At 47.1% G+C, this 20,209-nt stretch overlaps 1 protein-coding gene across 1 annotated transcript in view; it reads right to left on the bottom strand.

Moving 5' to 3' along the window:
- Positions 1-17,950, bottom strand: part of ZNF395 (zinc finger protein 395) — a 96,295-nt gene extending 78,345 nt beyond the window's left edge. The window contains exons 1-2 of the mRNA XM_051831753.2: positions 17,793-17,950; positions 15,892-15,969 (exon numbers count right to left, since the gene is read on the bottom strand). The gene's annotated coding sequence lies outside the window, so the exon portion shown is untranslated. The remainder of the gene's footprint in view (positions 1-15,891; positions 15,970-17,792) is intronic.
- Positions 17,951-20,209: the final 2,259 nt, after the last annotated feature.

Raw genomic sequence — 20,209 nt, 5'->3', positions numbered from 1 at the left:
TGAGCTGCCTTTTAAATTAAACCTCCAACTTTTCTTTTCAAGACTCTACCTACCTCCTATAATCACGTTAAGGAGTGTCTGAAAAGAACGGTATCACATAAAGTACTGTGTAAACATAAGGGCTTGTTACCCCATCTCGAGGTTGGATCACCGCTGTTTATTGCTCTAATCTCCTAAGTGGTCCTCCTGTCTCCAGTTGCTCCCTTCACCAACCCATCCTGTATACGGTTACCAGAGTAATCTGCCTAAAAGCACACGCTTATCCTTTCGGGACCTCATTTCCCACGGCCCATGGAGGGGCTTAATCCACGTTCCCTAGGAAGGCTATGTCCTCCAAGCTGAACCAAAGTGGTCTGTCCTGAGATCAAATAACCATGACCTTTCCCTGAGAAACATGAAGAAGTCAATGAACAGAATTCGAAGCTGGAAATATTCTGTTCCCTATACTTGCTTCTTCATATAATAAGGATTCAAACTTTTAACTGCTTGCATTAGTCAATGATCAAATAAAAGAACAACATCAACTAAATACAGATTTGATGACAGCCAATTATATTTACTTCAACAGCTTAGCTTTCTCACGGGCACTTGTGCTGGTAGTTGTGATTTTTAGGATGCACGTCAACTGTGTAGTGATTTTCTTTCTTTCAATGTGTTTCTTTTTTTTTTTTTTAAGATTTTTATCTATTTATCTGAGAGAGAGCTACAGACAGTGAGAGGGAGAGACAGAGAGAAAGGTCTTCCACCTGCTGGTTCACTCCCCAAATGACCACAACGACTGGAGCTGAGTCAGTCCGAAGCCAGGAGCCAGGAGCTTCTTCTGAGTCTCCCATGGGGGTGCGGGGCTCAAGCACTTGGGCCATCGTCTACTGCTTTCCCAGGCCACAGAAGAGAGCTGGATTGGAAGAGGAGAAGCAGGGACTAGAACCAGCGCCCATATGGGATGCCGGCACTGCAGGCATAGAATTAACCTACTACTCCACAGCACTGGCCCCTTACGATGTTTCTAGGGGTAGTTGTCAGGTTCAGCAGCTACAAGGCAATTTGGATGCCCACATCATATATTAGAGTGCCTAAGTTTGAATCCTGGCTCCAGTCTCAATTTCAGCTTCCTGTTAATACACACCCTGGGAGGTAACAGGTGATGGCTTAAGTAGCTGGGTCCCTGTTACCCATGTGGGAGAGCTGGATTAAGGTCTGGCCCTGACTTAGGCCTGGCACAGCCTCAGCTATTGAGAATATTTAGGGAGTGAACCAATGAATACAATCAATCAATATCTACCTCTCTCTCTTTCTCTCTCTCTGCTTTTCAAATAAATAAATAAATTTTAGGGACTGGCACGGTGACATAGCGGGTAAAGCCATCTCCTGCTGTGCCAGCATCCCATATGGGTGCCGGTTTGAGACTCAGCCACTCCACTTCCAATTCAGCTCTCTGCTATGGCCTGGGAAAGCAATGGAAGATGGTCCAAGTCCTTGGGCCCCTGCATCCATGTGGGAGACCTGGAAGAAGGTCCTGGGTCCTGGCTTTGGATTGGCCCAGCTCCAGCCACTGCAGCCATCTGGGGAGTGAACCAGCAAATGGAAGACTTCTCTCTCTCTCTTTCCCTTTGCCTCCCTGTAACTCTGCCTTTCAAATAAATAAATAAGTAAATAAAAATAAATAAATAAAATTGTAGAACTTCTTAAAAAGTGTTTCTGTTTACTTTCATTTATTTGAAGGGCAGAGATGCAGGGCAGTATCTTCCATCTGCTAGCTTCTCCAAATGCCAGCAATAGTTGGGACTGGGCCAAGCTGAACCAAGGTTCCAGGAACTCAATCCTGGTCTCTGAGGGTGACAGGGACCCAAGTCTTAGAGCCATCACCTGCTACCTCCTAGGGTACATGTTAGCAAGAAGCTGGAATCATATGTGGGTCCAGGACTCAAACCAAGACACTCTGACATGGGATGTGGATATCCCATGTGGCATCTTAACTGCTGTGCCAAATCCCTGCCTGTGTTCCTGTTTTTATGATAATGGAATGAAACACATCAAAACTTCATCATGAAGAAGTTAGAGAAAACACCACTCCAGAGAAAACACCACTTGGCCTCTAACTTAGTTTTCCCAACTCTATCACTACTACTCTCCTTAACTTCAGATAAAGTATATCCATTTGGTTTTAGCTATTTATTTATTTTCTTTCTTTTCACACAAATTTATTGTCCTGGAATCCTTTCCCTGCTCATTCCTGCCTGTAGAAACCTCATCTAATTTATTAAATGACTAAATCCACTCTCTACTCAGTTAATAAAGATGAATCTCTACTTCTAACTCAGGCATTTATTGTCCCTGCCAGTCAACTGGTACTTAATCAAACGCTGCCTGTGAATTCTCACCTGTTGTGCTGAGCTTTATTTAACCTATCATCTGTCAATGCCATGATATCCCCCTTTCTACAGTTGTATTGGAAGCTAAGAGTTTATGTTTCGGAGTAAGGGAAAATAAGATTGAAAAGCAACTGGACAAGTTTCCCAGGTTACAAAGTTAAGGTTGTGTTTTATAAGACAGTGTTTCTTGCTTTACAAACCTTAATGTGCATATGCAGATATGGAGGACTGACTGTATCTTCCCAAAGATGGAAACTGAGACTCACAGAAGTTCAATGACCCACATTGGACTGGAAAGTAGGATAGGGAAGCCTTATGAGGAATGCCTAGGATTCTTCCCATTTTACTCTATGTTTAAGAAATAAATACACTTGACTGCTGAGTTGGAGACCATGGCAGAACATCTAAGGTGGAAATGCCCCATGAGTAGGGAGAAGTGTGGGAGAAGTTAAGGAGGACAGTCATTATTGGAGAGAGAGATTTGGGAATCAGCATCACAGTCCATGAAGGCAGACAGGGCTGACGAGTCCTCCAAGGAGAGGGCACAGGGAGTCAGCAGAGGCAGCAGAAGGTTTCTACAGATTTGAGGGAAAAGTCCACAGTTACGTGACAAGAAGAACCAGGTTTGGAGAAGGCAATAGCAGATGGGAGAATAATAAGGTCATAGCTGGGGAAGACAGTGGGTATCCTGAGCAGTCATTTTTAGTTGAAAGGAAAATATTTTCTTTTTCTTTTAAGATTTATTTATTTACTTGAGATTCAGAGTTACAGAGAGAGATCTCCCATCCACTGGTTCACTCCCGGAATGGCCGCAATGACTAGACCTGGGCCAGATAGAAGCCAGGTCTGGCCACATGGGTCTCCCGCGTGGGTGTAGGGGCCCAATGTCCTAGGCCATCCTCCACGGCCCTCCCAGGTGCCAATGTGCCTGGGAAAACAGCGGAAGATGGTCCAAGTCCTTGGGTCTCTGTACCCATGTGGGAGACACAGAGGAAGCTCCTGGCTTCGGCCTGGCCCAGCTCCAGTCATTGCAGCCATTTGGGGAGTGACCCAAGGATGGAAGATTTTCTCTCTCTCTTTCTCTCTCTCTCTCCCCCCTCCTTCCCTCCCTCCCTCTGTAACTCTGCCTTTCAAATAAATAAATCTTTTTTTTTTCAACAAACCTTTTATTTATTTGAAAGGCAGAGAGAAAGAGAAAAAGAAAGAAAAGAAACTTCTGCCTGCTGGTTCACTCCTCAAATGCTTGCAGCCAGGGTTGGGCTAGGTCAAAGTCAGGAGCCTAGAACTCAGTCCAGATGTCCCATATGGGTACCAGAGACCCAATGACTTGAGCTATCACCTGCTGTCTCCCATGGTGTGAAGTAGCAGGAAACTGGACTTGGAAGTTGAGTCGGGACTTAAACATGATATGATGATGATATGAGATGCTGACATCCCAAGCAGCGTCTTACTTGCTGTACCAAACACGTGTCCTACATGTGCAAGAAGCTTAATTGAGAAAGCAAGGTCCTGGAGTGGCTGAGGGGATACATCAGGAGTGCAGGCTGGGTGGGAGATGAGGCTTAGAGAGGGCTACTTTGTCTGAAGCCGGGCCTCTCTTTCCATCATGGAGCTGCATGGCTCATGAGGGCCTTCATTACCCCAAGGCACTGTACTAGAACATGAAGTTTGTATCTAAAGCTTAACGTAAGTATACACCTACCCCTTTCTCTTCTGTTTTTAAGAGTACAGTTCAGTGGCATTATATACATGCACACTGTGGTGCAAGCATCATCACTATCCATCTCCAGAACCTTTTCATCTTTCCAAACTGAAACTCTGCACTCGTAACACCAATTCCCCAGTCCCCTTATGCCCCCAGCCGTAGCAATTCCCGTTCTGCTTTCCATCTATGAATTTGACTACTCCAGATATCCATGATGTACATCAGTGTACATCAGTGTCCAGCTTACTAAACTTGACAGTGTCCTCGATGTTCAGCCATGTTGTAGCACGTGTCAAAATTTCCTCCATTTCTAAGGCTATGTAATAGTCCACTGTATGAATCAGACACATTTTGCTTATCTGTTTATCTGTGGAAGGACACTTGAGTTGTTTCCTTTTGGCTATTATAAATGATGCTGCTATGGACATGGGTGTACAAATATCCACTTGAGTCTTTGCTTTCAATTATTTCAGGTATATATGTTGTAGAGTTGCTTGATTATGGTAACTGTATGTTTAATTTTTTTGAGAAATTGCCATGCTGTTTTCTGTAGCTGCTGCACCACTTTACAGTCCCATCAGCAATGCACCAGAGTTCAAGTTCTGCTTCGTTGACAACTTCTGTTCTGTTTTCTTTTTGGTAATAGCCATCCTTCTGATTTTTTTTAAAGAGTTATTTATTTATTTGAAAGTCAGAGTTACACAGAGAGAGATGGAGAGGCAGAGAGAGAAAGACTGGTCTTCCATCCGCTGGTTCACTCCCCAATTGGGCACAATGACTGGAGCTGCACTGATCTGAAGCCAGGAGCCAGGAGCTTCCTCTGGGTCTCCCACACAGGTGCAGGGGCCCAAGCACTTGGGCCACCTTCCACTGCTTTCCTAGGCCATAGCAGAGAGCTGGACTGGAAGTGGAACAGCCGGGACTTGAACCGGCACCCATATGGGATGCCAGCACTGCAGGCAGTGGCTTTACCTGCTACACCACAGCACCGGTCCAGGTTGGTTACTTTTTTTTTTTTTTTTAATTTTAATTTTTTTCCACAGGCAGAGTGGATAGTGAGAGAGAGAGAGAGACAGAAAGAAAGGTCTTCCTTTGCTGTTGGTTCACCCTCCAATGGCTGCCACAGCCGGTGCATCGCGCTGATCCGAAGCCAGGAGCCAGGTGCTTCCCCCTGGTCTCCCATGAGGGTGCAGGGCCCAAGCACTTGGGCCATCCTCCACTGCATTCCTGGGCCACAGCAGAGAGCTGGACAGGAAGAGGGGCAACTGGGACAGAATCCGGCGCCCCGACCGGGACTAGAACCCGGGGTGCCGGCGCCGCAGGTGGAGGATTAGCCTAGTGAGCTGCGGCACCAGCTCAGGTTGGTTACTTTTAAAAATATGTTTTTCTTTTCAGAAACTGACAACATGACTATTTGTTTGAATGATTCTAATGGAATCAAAGAACGGAGCTGAGCAAATGAGTATTTCCCTAAAGGTGTTGGTATATATATATATATTATTCAAAATTCCTTCAAAGCTCCCTGTAGTCACAAAAACTGTTTTCATCAACATCTGAAATTTTGAAGAGACCCAAATGGCGGAAGTGGTGCAGCTCTCTGGACTCAGAGAAGAAGGGAACTCACGCCCTCTAGTGTCCTTTCCCTGCTAGTGTTAATGAATAAAGAAGCCAGTTGAAAGATGCGTATCTCAGATCTTCTCCTGGCCTTCCAGTGACAGTGTTACTGACAAATGTCAATCATGTGAAAGGAAAACGTGGAAATATGGAGTGAGAGAAACTGGGCTCCTCTGAAGAATCCCCTGTCCAGTGGGGGAATAATACACATGCATGGTTAAAAAATGGACTGGGCGAAATGGGCAGAGTACTACACGAATACACAAGGGTCAAGATTTCGAAGGCGACGTAAGTCAAGATTTATATCAAAATGTAAATCTGGCTGGCTGAGAAGGAGCCCTTGATGGCACTGGGGTTTCTTTTACTGCTTTAACTTGTCTGGACCTGGGAGTCCTGTGCAAATACAACACGAACCTACCTGCAGAGTTCCCCATTCTGGGAGAAGAGAAGCTTCCCGCGCACCTTCTCCTCTTCAAAGGGGGCCCTGGGAAAGAATCTGCTTGCCTTTCTTCTCTGTGTGGCCTTCCATAGCTGTTTTTCTCTTGAGTTTGATCTCCAGGCACTGCCCTCCTCCTAGACTGGCTGTGGATGCCCACACTGTCTCCATAGCTTCTCTTGGCCTTGATTTCCACAAAGATAATTATATAGGTCTTCTGGTTTGGGGTTTTTTGCAAATACAATCAGTATAAGCACAGTTACAGAAGATTAAGAAACTGACAATCCCAGTTCCAGGAAGCAGTCTCCAGCTGGCCTCAAAGAGCAAGGGGAGGTGCCGCCCCCTGTTCCTTGGTCGGCATTCTCCACACCACTGGCTGAACTCTTTCTAGGAAGTCTCTCTTCTCAGCACAATGCTGAATGAGGAGGAGTTCAAGGCAGGGCAGTGGATGTGAAGAACTGTCCAACCAGGTTGAAACTAGTGTTCGCTGGGAAGCTGCCAGTGGGAAGAGCAGATCCCAGGAGTCCCACACATCTGGATGGACATCTCAGCTCTGCTTCTTTGTCACCTGCAGCACATGACTTTAACCCTGGATTCTGCACTTTATAAAGTGAGGACACTGATATCTCTCTACCCTGGGGGGCCAGCATTGTGGTGCTGCAGGGTAAGCTGCTGCTTGCAATGCCAGCATTCTATATCGGAATATGAGTTTGCGTTACTGAGCTTCCAATCCAGCTCCCTGATAAGGCGCCTGGGAAATGTCCCAAGTACATGGGCTCCTGCCACCCATGTGGCAGATCCAAATGGTGTTCTTGGCTCCTAGCTTTGGCCTGGCCCAGCCCCTGCTGTTGCAGTTGTGGGTATCTGGGGAGTGAACCAGCAGATGGAAGATTCACTCTCTCTCTCTCTCTCTCTTGCTCTGCCTTTCAAATAAATAAATCTTTTTTTAAAACCCTCTCTATTTACCTCCTAAGACTGTTGTGAAGATTAAATACAGTAGAGTATGAGCAACTAGTTTAACAAATACCTGTCTCTTTCTCCCTCGTGCCCCAAACTTCCTCCTTCTCCTGAGGCTCCTCTAAATCTCAAAACTGCGCCTGAGGCCGGTGCCGCGGCTCAACAGGCTAATCCTCCACCTTGCGGCGCTGGCACACTGGGTTCTAGTCCCGGTTGGGGCGCCGGATTCTGTCCCGGTTGCCCCTCTTCCAGGCCAGCTCTCTGCTGTGGCCAGGGAGTGCAGTGGAGGATGGCCCAAGTCCTTGGGCCCTGCACCCCATGGGAGACCAGGATAAGTACCTGGCTCCTGCCATCGGATCAGCGTGGTGCACCGGCCGCAGCGCACCAGCCACAGCGGCCATTGGAGGGTGAACCAATGGCAAAGGAAGACCTTTCTCTCTGTCTCTCTCTCTCACTGTCCACTCTGTCAAAAAAAAAAAAAAAAAAAACAAAAACAACCTGCGCCTGAGACTTCTGAATCAGTCACACAACAACTGGGATTGCCTTTAAGCCAACAAGAGCTTTATGGGAAGCAGAAAAATAGCCACTTTGTGTTCTGGTATAGGGTGGTGTGGTGAAGCTATTTCCAAACCATCCTAATTACTTCCCAAGAGTTTTTCCAGTTGCCCAAGCCAGAAATCTGAGAGCCAATCTTGATTTCTCCTCTCTCCCCACCCATCTCTAAATTTCTGTTACAAATGAGCTATTTCTCCTGGAGATTTTCTACATCTTCTAGTTCTTGCTATCTTCTTCTACGGCTTTAGTTCAGGTCACCATTGTTTCTGCCCCAGAAAGCTACAGTAACTGCTCTTCAATATTATCTTTCTCTTTAATTATTCAGAAGCCAGAGTTCTTTCTAAATGCAAGTCTTAGCAAGTTACTCAACTACCTTCAAGGTAAAGTTCTAACTCCTCAGCACGACTCAGCTTCTGGTTTGGGCTCCTAGCTCTTTTCTCAGCTTCATCTCTCTCCAACTCTGCCACAACCCAGCTCCTCTAGGCTGCAGCTCTCCTGGACTAGTGAGTCCTGAGGACAACTCACCAGGGATGAGGGTCTACGTGGGTGAGATCTTTTAGTGTTAAAACCAGGACAGCCCTGGGCAAACCAGGACAGTTGGTCACCCTGGTTTTGCCTTGGGTCTCCATGTATCATTCCTCTCTGCAAAATGTTCCCCCTTGTGTGTACCTGTTTGCTACTAAATACATACTACTAAATACTACGCACCCCTGGGTTTCTGCCTGGCTATCACTTCTGCAATTCCTCCAACAGAGGAACTGTCTATTCCCTGAGCTCTAACAACACACACTTCTTGCAGCTAGCACTGTATTGTAATGGTTGCTCTGTCTCCCTCACAGCTGTGATAAGCTCATCGAAAGCATGACTTTCTTCCTTGTAAAAACACTGAATCTTCAAGTTCTTGTGTCCTTGGGTTCAACCAACCACACAACAAAAATACTCAGGAAGAGTTGCAGTGTTGGTGTGTGCCACGTAGCTAGGCCTGTGAAGGCTGTCCTGCTTGTCTCTGCACTGAACATGCACAGATGTCTTCATTAGTCTCTAAATAATACAGCATAACAACTGCTTATGGAGCATTTGCGTTGTATTAGGAATAAGTGATCCAGAGATGATGTAAAGTATATGTAGATTATGTGCAAATACTACAGCTGCTTGTATAAGGGACTTGACCATATGTGGATTTTGGTTTTCACAAGGATCCTGGAACAAATCTCCTGCAGATGCTGAGAGACAATTGTACACCTGGGACCTGGCATGGAGTCTAGTACACAGTACGTATTCTATAAAGATCTTCTGAATTTAAGAACAGGAGTGCCAGATTACAACTGTTGTCTAGTTCCTATCACAAGGGGGGATGCAACCACTTCATATCACAATGTTGTGACCTACAGACAGCTAAGAGTCACCGGGGAAAATCAATTCCAAATAGATTTTCGATTCCAAAACAGTCACAAAAATATTTACCATTCCAAATGTTCTTCTAAGAACTTTGCAGGGCCAGCACTGTGGCATACCTGGTAAAGCCACCACCTGCAGCGCTGGCATCCCATATGGGCGCTGGTTCAAGTCCTGGCTGCTCTACTTCCGATCCAGCTCTCTGCTATGGCCTGGGAAAGCAGTGGAAGACGGCCCAAGGCCTTAAGCCCCTGCACCCTTGTGGGAGACCCAGAAGAAGCTTCTGGCTCCTGACTTTGGATTGGCTCAACTTTGGCTGTTGCAGCCATTTGAGAAGTGAGCCAGCAGGTGGAAGGCTTCTTTCTCTCTCTGTCTCTATCTCTGTAACTCTGCCTTTCAATTAGCCAACCGGGAATGGCAGAAGTGACACTGTGAGGCATTCAAGGCTGCAGCACCAATGGGTGTTCAGGTTTGACCTGATCCTAAACCTGACACTAACACCTAACCCCTAACCATAACCCTGTCCCTGGTCTTGGCCATGGCCCTAACCCTAAACCTAATAACCCAAGCCCTAAACCCTAAACCTAATCCAAACCTTAATCTCTAACCCTAAACTAACATTAACTTTAACCCTAAATCCTAGCCCTAGCTGTAACCCTAACCCTAGCCCTATCCCCCTTAGTCCCTAATCCCTACCCTTAACCCTAATTCAACCCTAACCCTCATCCTAACCCTAACCCTGGCCCTAAGCCCTAACCCTCTATCCCTCTAACCTTGTAACCCTTTACCCCTGTAATCCCTACCTCTAATCCTGAACCTTTCCCACAGCCCTCACCCAAATCCCAAACCCTAAACTCTAAACCCTAACTTTCACCCTTAACCCCTAAACCCTAACTCTGACCCTAATCCTTATCTTGAGCCTCACACATAACCCCTTATTCCTTGTTCCTTGTGCCACTTACTATTAAAAATCAATCTGTTCACCATGAACTTTTGAAATTCAAATCCCTGAGTCCCTTGTGTGATAACTCTTCAACTCAATATCAGACCCGCCTCCAGGAATTACAACATCAATTGCATGACATCACATGGACAGATAAACATACAGGAAACTCTTATAACTAGAAGTCTAAAAACCATCAATAATAATACATTTAAAGCAGTAGTATATTAAAGCATTATATGCTATAACCAAGACATCTGTATCAGAAAATCAAAGGTGATTAACAAAACACACATCCATATGAGTCACCACATGCACAGCATCATGGGAAAACACCACCCGATCTCAACAGATGCAGAAACAGCTTGAACCAATCTACCGCCGTTTCATAACAAAAACACCTATTAACTAGGTAAAGAGGGGAATTTCCAGTACTCATCTTGTGGTTCAGAGGTTAGGCTGAGGCTTGTTAGGCCAACACCCAATACTGGTACACTACTTTGAGTCCCAAATTTTTCACCCTTCTAAACCAGCTTCCTAATAATGTTTCTGGAGGCAGTGGATGATGGATCAAGTATTTGGGCTCCTGTCACCCAAAGTGAGAGACCCAGATGAAGTTCCAGATTCCCGGCTTCTGCCTGGGCAAGTCCTGGCTGCTGCAGGCATTATGGGAGTAAATCAGGTTATGCAAGCACTCTCTCTCTCTCCTGTCACTTTGTCTTTCAAATAAATAATAAATCTTCAAAAGAAAAAAAAAAAGAGGGAGGGAATTTCCTCAACAGGATAGAGTATTTGGGCAAACCCCACACTCAATGATTCTCCCTGGAAGCTGCAGACCTGAGCTGAAGAGCAAGGCAGGGACGTCCACCTCACCTCTGTATTCAACATTGCACTGCACATTCTCTGTAGAACAATGAGGCAAGAGAAAGAACATATTAAGGAGTACGTAAAAATGGTAGTAGAGCTGGTAAACATGTTCAGTAACGTTACAAACACAGTATCAACAAATAACAATCCATTTTACACCAGAAATGCACTGTTAGGAAAAGCAATTTTAAAATTCCATTTTTTTAATAAAAAGATTTTTTAATGAATTTAGAGGCAGAGTAACAGGAGTGGGGGCAGACAGAAAGAGAGGTCATGCATCCCCTGGGTCACTCCCCAAGTGACCACAATGACCAGAGCTGGGCCAATCTGAAGCCAGGAGCTAGGAGCCTCCTCTGGGTCTCTCACATGGGTGCAGGGGCCCAAGCACTTGGGCCATCCCCTGCTGCCTTCCCAGGCCATTAACAGAGAGCTGGGTTGGAAGTCGAGCAGCTAGAACAGGAACCAGCTCCCATACAGGATACTGGCACTGCAGGCAGAGGCTTAACCTACTATGCCACAGTGCTGGCCCCCAAAATTCCATTTTAAATAATGTCAATGTTAATAATATACTTAGGAACAAATTTAGATTGGGAAAAGACTTACACAGTGAAAATTATAAAACATTAGTGTACAAAATTAAACAAAACCTAAGTGAATACAAAGACATCACATTCATGCAATAAAACACTTACAATTTTTTAAGACTACATTACTACAGAGCAAAGCAATTTGCAGATTCAATGTGATTCTGTTTTTTAAAGATTCGTTTTTATTTATTTGGAAGGCACAGTTACAGAGGGGGAGAGAGGGGGAGAGAGGGGGAGAGAAGGGAAGGGAGGGAGGGAGGAAGGGAGGGAGAGAGAGAGAGAAAGAGAGAGAGAGAGAGAGAAACTGATCTTATAGAGCAGCCAGGACTCAAACCGGCGCCCACATGGAATGGCAGTGTTGCAGGCAGTGGCTTTACCCACTACAGCACACCACTGACCCCTCAACATGATTCTTATCGCAGTCTCAAAGACAATGGGTCATACATTGAGAAAATTATCCTAAGATTCATATGGAATTTCAAGGGACACTACCTAAGTGGTCAAAGCAATCCTGAAAAAGGAAATGTAAATTCAGGAGATTCACACTTGCCAATTTCAAATCTTAAAACAATGGAAATTAAACAAAATATGATACTGACATTAACAGAAAGATTCATGGAACTGAGTTGAGAGCACAGAAATAAAACCATACAGCTATGGTGAACTGGTTTTTGACAAGGCAGTGCTGTTGGAATGAGGGAAAGCGTATCTTCACAGTGGACAACTGGCCTGCTGGTGAAAGCATCAGCTGGGGCAGACGTGTCCCATATTGCAGGGCCTGGGTTTGATGCTCACCTCCAGCTCCTGACTTCAGCTTCCTGATAATACAGACCCTGGGACGCAGGGGAAATGGAAAATGGGCTTGGGCCCCTGTCACCCAACACCTGCAGGCATTCGGGGAGTGAACCAGAAGATGGGAGCTAGTGACAGCGCTCTCTCTCTCTCTTTTTCTCTCTCTCTCTCTTTCTTTTTCTCTCTCTCTCTCAATTGAATATATAATTAAAAAATGAAATTTTAAAAAAATGATGTCTTCAACAAATGGTGGTGGGCAGCTGGCTATCCACATGCCCTCCCCTCACACAAAGTAAAATAACGAACCTAAAATAGGCCAAAAATCTAAATGTAAGAGGTAAAACTGCAAACTCGAAAAAAAAAATACACATAAATCTTCATGACTTATCTTTTATCACTTGTTTTTTAGATTTGACACAAAAAGTACAAACAACAGAAAATCAAAATAAATTGGATTTATCTCAAAACATCTGAAGACACTATTAAGAAAGCTGAAAGACTACATTGTTAGACTAGGAAAAAACCAACTGTTTTCTCCTACTATTGCCCCCACACTCACCACAGCACCTCTGTGACCAGATGTGCGGGAATTTTCCCACAACGAGCAATTCTCAGAGAGCAGCTAGAGTGCTACAGTTCAATCCAGTTATGACACCTTCTCCCTGGGGACAGCACAGGACAAGGGCTCAGTCCAAGGCTGCCCTACATCTGCTGACAATCCCAAGTTCACAGTTTACCAGTGATTGCTTTCTTTCTTCTTTCCTTTCCTTTTCTTTTTTTTTAGAGAGAGAGACAGAGAGAAAGGTCTTCCTTTTTCCCTTGGTTCACCCCACAAACAGCCGCTACAGCCAACGCGTTGTGGCCGGCACGCTGTGGCAATCCGAAGCCAGGAGCCAGGTGCTTCCTCCTGGTCTCCCATGTGGGTGCAGGGCCCAAACACTTGGGCCATCCTCCACTGCCTTCCCGGGCCACAGCAGAGAGCTGGACTGGAAGAGGAGCAACCAGGACAGAATCCGGCGCCCCGACGGGGACTAGAACCCGGTGTGCCAGCGCTGCAGGCAGAGGATTAGCCTAGTGAGCCGCGGCGCCGACCCTCAGTTTACCAGTGATTTCTGTCCAACTTTGCCACAAATAAGTTCCCACGACCCCCTCCACAGTTTCATCATCTGTTAGAGCAGCTCCCAGAACCCAGGCAGAATGCGCACTTACCATCACCGCTTTCCTAGTCTGTCTTAAAGGCTACAGCAGAACAACCAGAAGATGACAAGCACCAGGTGAGAGGGCGGGAGGGGCTTCGTGTTCTCTTGGCCTCCACAGGTAGCCTTCCTCCCACTACCTCATGTTCAGCAACACAGAAGCTCTCCGAACCTGGTCTTTTCAGATTCTTGTGGTAGTTTCTTTTTCTTTCTTTCTTTCTTTCTTTCTTTTTTTTTTTTTTTTTTTTTTTTTTTTTTGACAGGCAGAGTGGACAGTGAGAGAGAGAGACAGAGAGAAAGGTCTTCCTTTGCCGTTGGTTCACCCCGCAATGGCCGCTGTGGCCGGCGCATTGCGCTGATCCGAAGCCAGGAGCCAGGTGCTTCTCCTGGTCTCCCATGCGGGTGCAGGGCCCAAGCACTTGGGCCATCCTCCACTGCACTCCTGGGCCACAGCAGAGAGCTGGCCTGGAAGAGGGGCAACCGGGACTAGAACCCGGTGTGCCGGCACCACAAGGCGGAGGATTAGCCTATTGAGCCCAGCGCCGGCCTCTTGTGGCAGTTTCATGAAGTAACAGCAATCGATCAAATCATTGGCCATGTATGATTAGTTCAATCCCCTCCACGAAGGTAGGACACGGGATCGGGCAGGACTGAAAGTTTCTCATCTGGCAACCAGCCAGCTGTCCAAGATCCTCCAGCTGTCAGTCAATAGTGCACAAAATACAAACACTTCCTACATCCCAAAGGCATAATAAGCGCGAAGTGCCAGAAAACTGAGGCAGAGCAGCCCAGATATGTACCTCTCGTAGTTTCACACCCCACAAAGTGGGAGAAAACGTGTGCACGATATATCTCTGCTAAGAGTATGCTATCCAGAATACAGCCTACGTCTTTTCTTAAAATGATGATGGAACAATTATTTACAAACAATATGGACTGAAAAGAAAGTATGGGGCCAGCGCTGTGGCGTAGTGGATAAAGCAACTGCCTGCAGTGCTGGCATCCCATATGGGTGCCGGTTCAAGTCCCGGCTGCTCCACTTCTGATCCAGCTCTCTGCTATGGCCTGGGAAAGCAGTGGAAGATGGCCCAAGTGCTTGGGCCCTTGCACCCAAGTTGGGGACCTGGAGGAGGCTCCTGGCTCCTGGCTTTGGATCGGCACAGCTCCAGTGGTTGTGGCCATCTGGGGAGTGAACCAGCGGATGGAAGACCTCTCTCTCTCTCTCTCTCTCTTTCTCTGTGCCTTTGCCTCTCTGTAACTCTGCCTTCAAATAAATAAATAAATATTTTAACAAAAGGAATGAATGTTGACACAAACTTTAAAACATGTACAAAACGTCACACAAATTACTCCATACAGGGGTTGGTGCTGTGGCGCAGCGGGTTAACACCCTGGCCTGAAGCACCAGCAGCCCATATGAGCGCCAGTTTGAGACCTGGCTGCTCCACTTCCGATTCAGCTCTCTGCTTTGGCCTGGGAAAACAGTAGAAGACAGCCCAAGCCCTTGGGTCCCTGCACCCATGTGGGAGACCTGGAAGAAGCTCCTGGCTCCTGGCTTCGGATCAGCGCATCTCCAGCCACTACATCCAGCCCTTGAGGCCAGTTGGGGAGTGAACCAGTGGATCAAAGACCTCTCTCTCTCTCTCTCTCTCTCTCTCTCTGTGTCTCTCTTCTCTCTGTGTAACTCTTTCAAATAAATAAATAAATCTTTAAAAAAATTACTCCATACACTGAATTTTGAAATGCAAACTATAAACATCCCAGAACTAAAATCAGAAGAAAATCTACATGACCCTGAATTTTGGTAATGAGTTTTACCACAGAACACTAAAATACAGTTCTCAAAAGAAAAAAAATATATATCATGGACTTTGTAAAATTAAATTTTCTGCTCTGTGACAGATTATGTGTAGAGAACAGAAAGACAAGCCACAGACAAACCACAGACTGGGAAAAAAACTTTACAAAACACATCTGACAAGGCATGTGTATTCAAAACACAAAAAGAATTCCTAAACAACAACAATGAACAACTCCACTAAAAATGGGCAAATATATGGACACCTGACCAAAGAAAATACTAAACTGTTAAATAATCAGAGAAAAAGATGGTCTACAGGCTATACCATTAGGGAACTGCAAAACAAAACAATGAGGAGATGGCACTGCACACCTCTTAGGACTGCTAACCTACACAACACTGAGGAGATGGTGCTGTGCACCTCTCAGGACTACTAACCTACACAACAACAAGCATGAAGCGGCCGTGGCTGGAGGGTGAGGAACAGCGGGAAGCCCACTCATTGCTGGCAGCGTGCAGAACGGCACAGCCACCGTGGAAAGACATTTTGGCAGGTTTTCCCAAAGTTGTATCACTTTACAGCCCAATATTTACATCCTGATATCCTCTAAAAAATGGCTTTAAAGATTATTTCCAAACAAAAATCGCCAGGTGAATTTGTTAAAACTTACAGTGGTAAGACTGCGCTTCAGTAGCAGAATGCACACCTGAGCTGGGGTAACCCATCCACGGGTACATCCACCAGCAGCCTGTGAAAAGAACGCAAGGTTATTTCTCTAGACACTGTCCCTGCAGCCCTCGAAGTGGGGGAAGCGTCCCACATCAGCCGGTTCTCCAAGTCTCTGGACACCAGGGGGCTGGCGTTTCAAAGGCACAGAAGCATGAGGCTTCCTCTGCCACTCACACCCACGGGGAGCACTGGGTCCCCAGCGTCCTGCCGCTCCTGTTGGACTTGGCGGCAGAGTGCAGGCTCACACGGGACCGTGACGGCTCACAGAACAAATCTGCTGACTTCTGGGGCACGAACGTCTCTGTCTCCCCAGAACTCGTAGTTGAAATCTAACCCTCCCCTCTGAGCAGTGCTATTAAGAGACTGTTTGAACGTGATCGGGCAGAGAGGGCTCCATCTGCATAAGACATCTCACACTACTGACACGCAAGCGGGGAAACCAGGCCAGGGCTGCAAGGGAAGTCCACACACTTCCTTCACAACCTCTGTGCAAATCTAAACCCAGTGTGAAGCAAAAACTTTATTATACAACACTGTTGCTTTGCCAGACATCTGCTTGTTTACTTATTTGTAACTTTAAAATAACAAAACTTAATAACTGATCCGTGGAGAAAAGCAATGGAAAGACCTCTGGACCATCTGGGCCCACAGTTCACTGTCTGCTGATCTTTCACTGACTGAGTTTATTTCACACAAAGCCCAGGGGCAAGAGGGAACGCAATTCACATTGTGGTTTAATATGAAAGCTAAATAGAGTTGCACATTTCATCTGATATGATTATAAGACACACATGAACTTACGCCCCATTAAAAACATGCTGGCAATTAAACTTTCTGAACAGCAAAACTGTATGCTTGCCATCAGCATGACATAAACCAAAAACTAACTTGGAAGTATTCAACTGCATTTTAAAAAATATTTAAAAACCCACCCTCAGGGTTCTGCGTTATGGCACAGCCCGAAGGTGGCACCCTGTACCACAGTGCCCGGGATCAAATCTTGGCTACTCCACGTTTCTGATCCTGCAGGAGTTTCCTCTGGTTTTCCCATGTGGCTGCAGAGGCCCAAGGACCTGGGCCATCTTCTACTGCTTTCCCAGGCCACAGCAGAGAGCTAGATTGGAAGTGGAGCAGCCGGGACTCGAACCGGTGGCGCCCATATAGGATGCCGGCACTGCCCGCAGCGGCTTTACCCGCGAAGCCACAGCGCCGGCCCCCAAGTAAGTTTTTTAAAAATAAAACCAACCTCAGACATCACTAACAGCCCGTCAGCGGGCGGTGTGTTGGGGGTGGGGTGGGGTCACCACGGACCCCCACGGAGCCACCCAGAACCGGGGCAGCCAGCGAGCCCCGCCAGGTGCACTGTCGACCAGGCTTCAGCCGGCAACAGCCCGCAGCTGGCCCCGCCGAGGAGCCGGAGCCAGGTTTCCCCGCCGGGCCGCGCGTCGTCCTTGGACTCAGATCAAGTTCATTTTGCGCAGACTTTTATTTACACTTCCAACAGAGCGGCGCGCGCGGACGCACGGCCGCCTCAGCACCCCACGCCGTACCGAGGATGAGCAGGCAACGGGGCGCACACCGGTCCCTTCCCGCCCCCGGCCCCGCGGCGGCCTCTCGGCGCTGCTCCCTCCCCTCCCCGGGCAGCCCGCGGGACAGCCTGCGGCCGGCGGGGAGACCAGGGGGCGGCGACGCGCGAGGAGCGCCTCAGCCTCCCGCCTCCGCTCCCCGTTCCCTACGCCGCCTTCCTCACCGCGGCTTCGCCTCTCCCCGCCTTCCCGGCCTCTCGCTCTGCCTCGCCTTCCCCTCGCCTCTTCCCTCATCTTTCCCTCAGCCCCAGCCCACCGGAGCCACGATGGCGTCTCCCCGGCTCGGTCCTGAGGAGAACGAAGCTCCGGTTCCCGCCGTGGGCTCAGTTCCCACGCTTCCCTAGGCAGAGGCATCTCCCCCGCCCCGGGGGCTAGTCCCGAGGACGACTAAGTTCTGGCCCGCGTAGTGCGAGAGGAAACAACCGCCCACGCAACGATGGCGCGTCCCTCCCGGGTCCGAGAGGGCGGGCTGGACGCCCCCTGGCGGCCGCGGGGCGCAGCGCCGGAGCGCCGAGCGCCGTCTGCGCAGTGGCCGGGCGCCCCCTTGCGGCAGTTCTGGTGATCCTGAAATTCACTGTTACTATTCCAAGCCCTGACTGGAGGGAGATTCAGAGAGAGATCTCACCCACTACCCCGTGCGTTGTTCGGAATGGATGGAAATAACATGAATTAAAGTACATGGCCAGCAAGTGCTCGGGCCCCGCACCCCAGGGGAGACCGGGAGAAGCACCTGGCTCCTGCCTTCGGATCAGCGCGGTGCGCCGACCGTGGCGGCCATTGGAGGGTGAACCAACGGCAAAAGGAAGACCTTCCTCTCTGTCTCTCCCTCTCACTGTCCACTCTGCCTGTCAGAAAAAAAAAAAAAGTACATGGCCAGTAGACAAAGTCATTTGATCAGTAATAATCTTTAAGAGGAATTGAAATTTGAAAACTAGAATATGAAAAATTTAAAAAGCAATACCGTTAACAATTGTTTTGCCTAAAACCAGAGTATAGATATGTATTTGGAAAACCTTGAAGCACTGTTGAAAGAAATCAAACGAAATATAAATCAAGGCAGATATATATTATTCAGGACTGGCAGACTCAATGTTATTAAGATGAAAATTCTCTCAAATTTGACATAGAAATTCAGTGAAACTCCAAATTCCTAGAAAACCATTTCAAATTCTAGAACAGATAACATTTTTTCCTGAAGAAGTCCAACCATGAAGAACTAGCACATCTGGATCCTTGGATCCCAACAGTTAACCTGGACCACCAGCAATTAAGGAAATGGTAGTGAGAAGACAGAGAGATGGATAAATGGAGATGAACTGACAGCCCCAAATAGGCCAAATTGCAGTCAACTGATGGTCAAAAGAGCAAAGGCAACTCAATGGAGAAAGGAATGTCTGTTCCACAATTAGTGATGGGACAGTTGGAAACCACATGGAAAAAAGTAAACACAGACACACACCTTATAACTTATACAAGAATTCATTCAAAATGGCCCATATACTTATATTCAAAATGTGAAACTATAAGAAATCTAGACTAAAATGGCTATGAACAGATGTTTCATGACAAGTTTCTAGATGCAAGTCCAAAAGCCAATTTAAAAGAAAATAAATGATAACACAGACCTTGTTAGAATAAAAAGTCTACTCTGTGGGGGCAGGTTCTATGGATCAGTGGGTTAAGTCACCAGTTGGGATGCCGGCATTCAACGTCAGAGTGCTTGGTTTGAGTCCTGCCTATTCTAAGCTTCCAATCCAGCTTCCTGCTAATGCATCTGAGAGGTGGTAAAAGACGGCCCAAATACTTGGGCCCCTGGCTGGAATTCCTGGTTCCTGGCTTCAGACTGGCTCAGCCCCAGCTGTTACAGGCATTTGGGGCGTGAAGAACAGAAAATTCCAAATATTTTAAAAAGTCTGATCTGTGAAGAATATTATAAAGGAAACTAAAGGACAAGCCACAGATGGAGAAATCACTGAAATAAAATACATGGCTTACCAAATAATTTTACCCAAAATATACTGAGGAACTAAAATTCAACTCGCAGAAAACAACGAAATTGCAAGTGAGTAATGATCTTCTCACCAGAGAAGATACGCAGGTGTCAAATAAACATGCAAAATAATGCTCAACATCACTTTGCAAGAGGAAAAAGAAAATTAACACAGGGAGGTAGCCTTGTATGATTTTTTTTTTTTTTTGACAGGCAGAGTGGACAGTGAGAGAGAGAGAGAGAGACAGAGAGAAAGGTCTTCTTTTACCATTGGTTCACCCTCCAATGGCCGCTGCAGCCGGCGCTCTGTGGCCGGCACACCGCGCTGATCCAGTGGCAGGAGCCAGATACCTCCTCCTGGTCTCCCATGGGGTGCAGGGCCCAAGGACTTGGGCCATCCTCCACTGCCTTCCCGGGCCACAGCAGAGAGCTGGACTGGAAGAGGAGCAACCAGGACAGAATCCAGCACCCCGACCGGGACTAGAACCCGTGTGCTGGCGCCACAGGCGGAGGATTAGCCTAGTGAGCCGCGGCGCCGGCCACCTTGTATGATTCTTAAAATGGATAAAATATTTTCTAAAATGCAACAATGGCTGTGAAGGATGCGGAACAACAGCAAGTGGGATGCGTACTAGCAGGCTACTCTGAATAACAGTCTGGCAGTTTTCCAAAGTTAGACACTG

The sequence above is a fragment of the Oryctolagus cuniculus genome, chromosome 2 (genome assembly GCF_964237555.1).
Source record: "Oryctolagus cuniculus chromosome 2, mOryCun1.1, whole genome shotgun sequence".
In the NCBI taxonomy this organism is placed as follows: Eukaryota; Metazoa; Chordata; class Mammalia; order Lagomorpha; family Leporidae; genus Oryctolagus; species Oryctolagus cuniculus.
The sequence above is the reverse complement of the archived record's forward strand: the minus strand, read 5'-3'. Positions and strand labels throughout refer to the sequence as shown.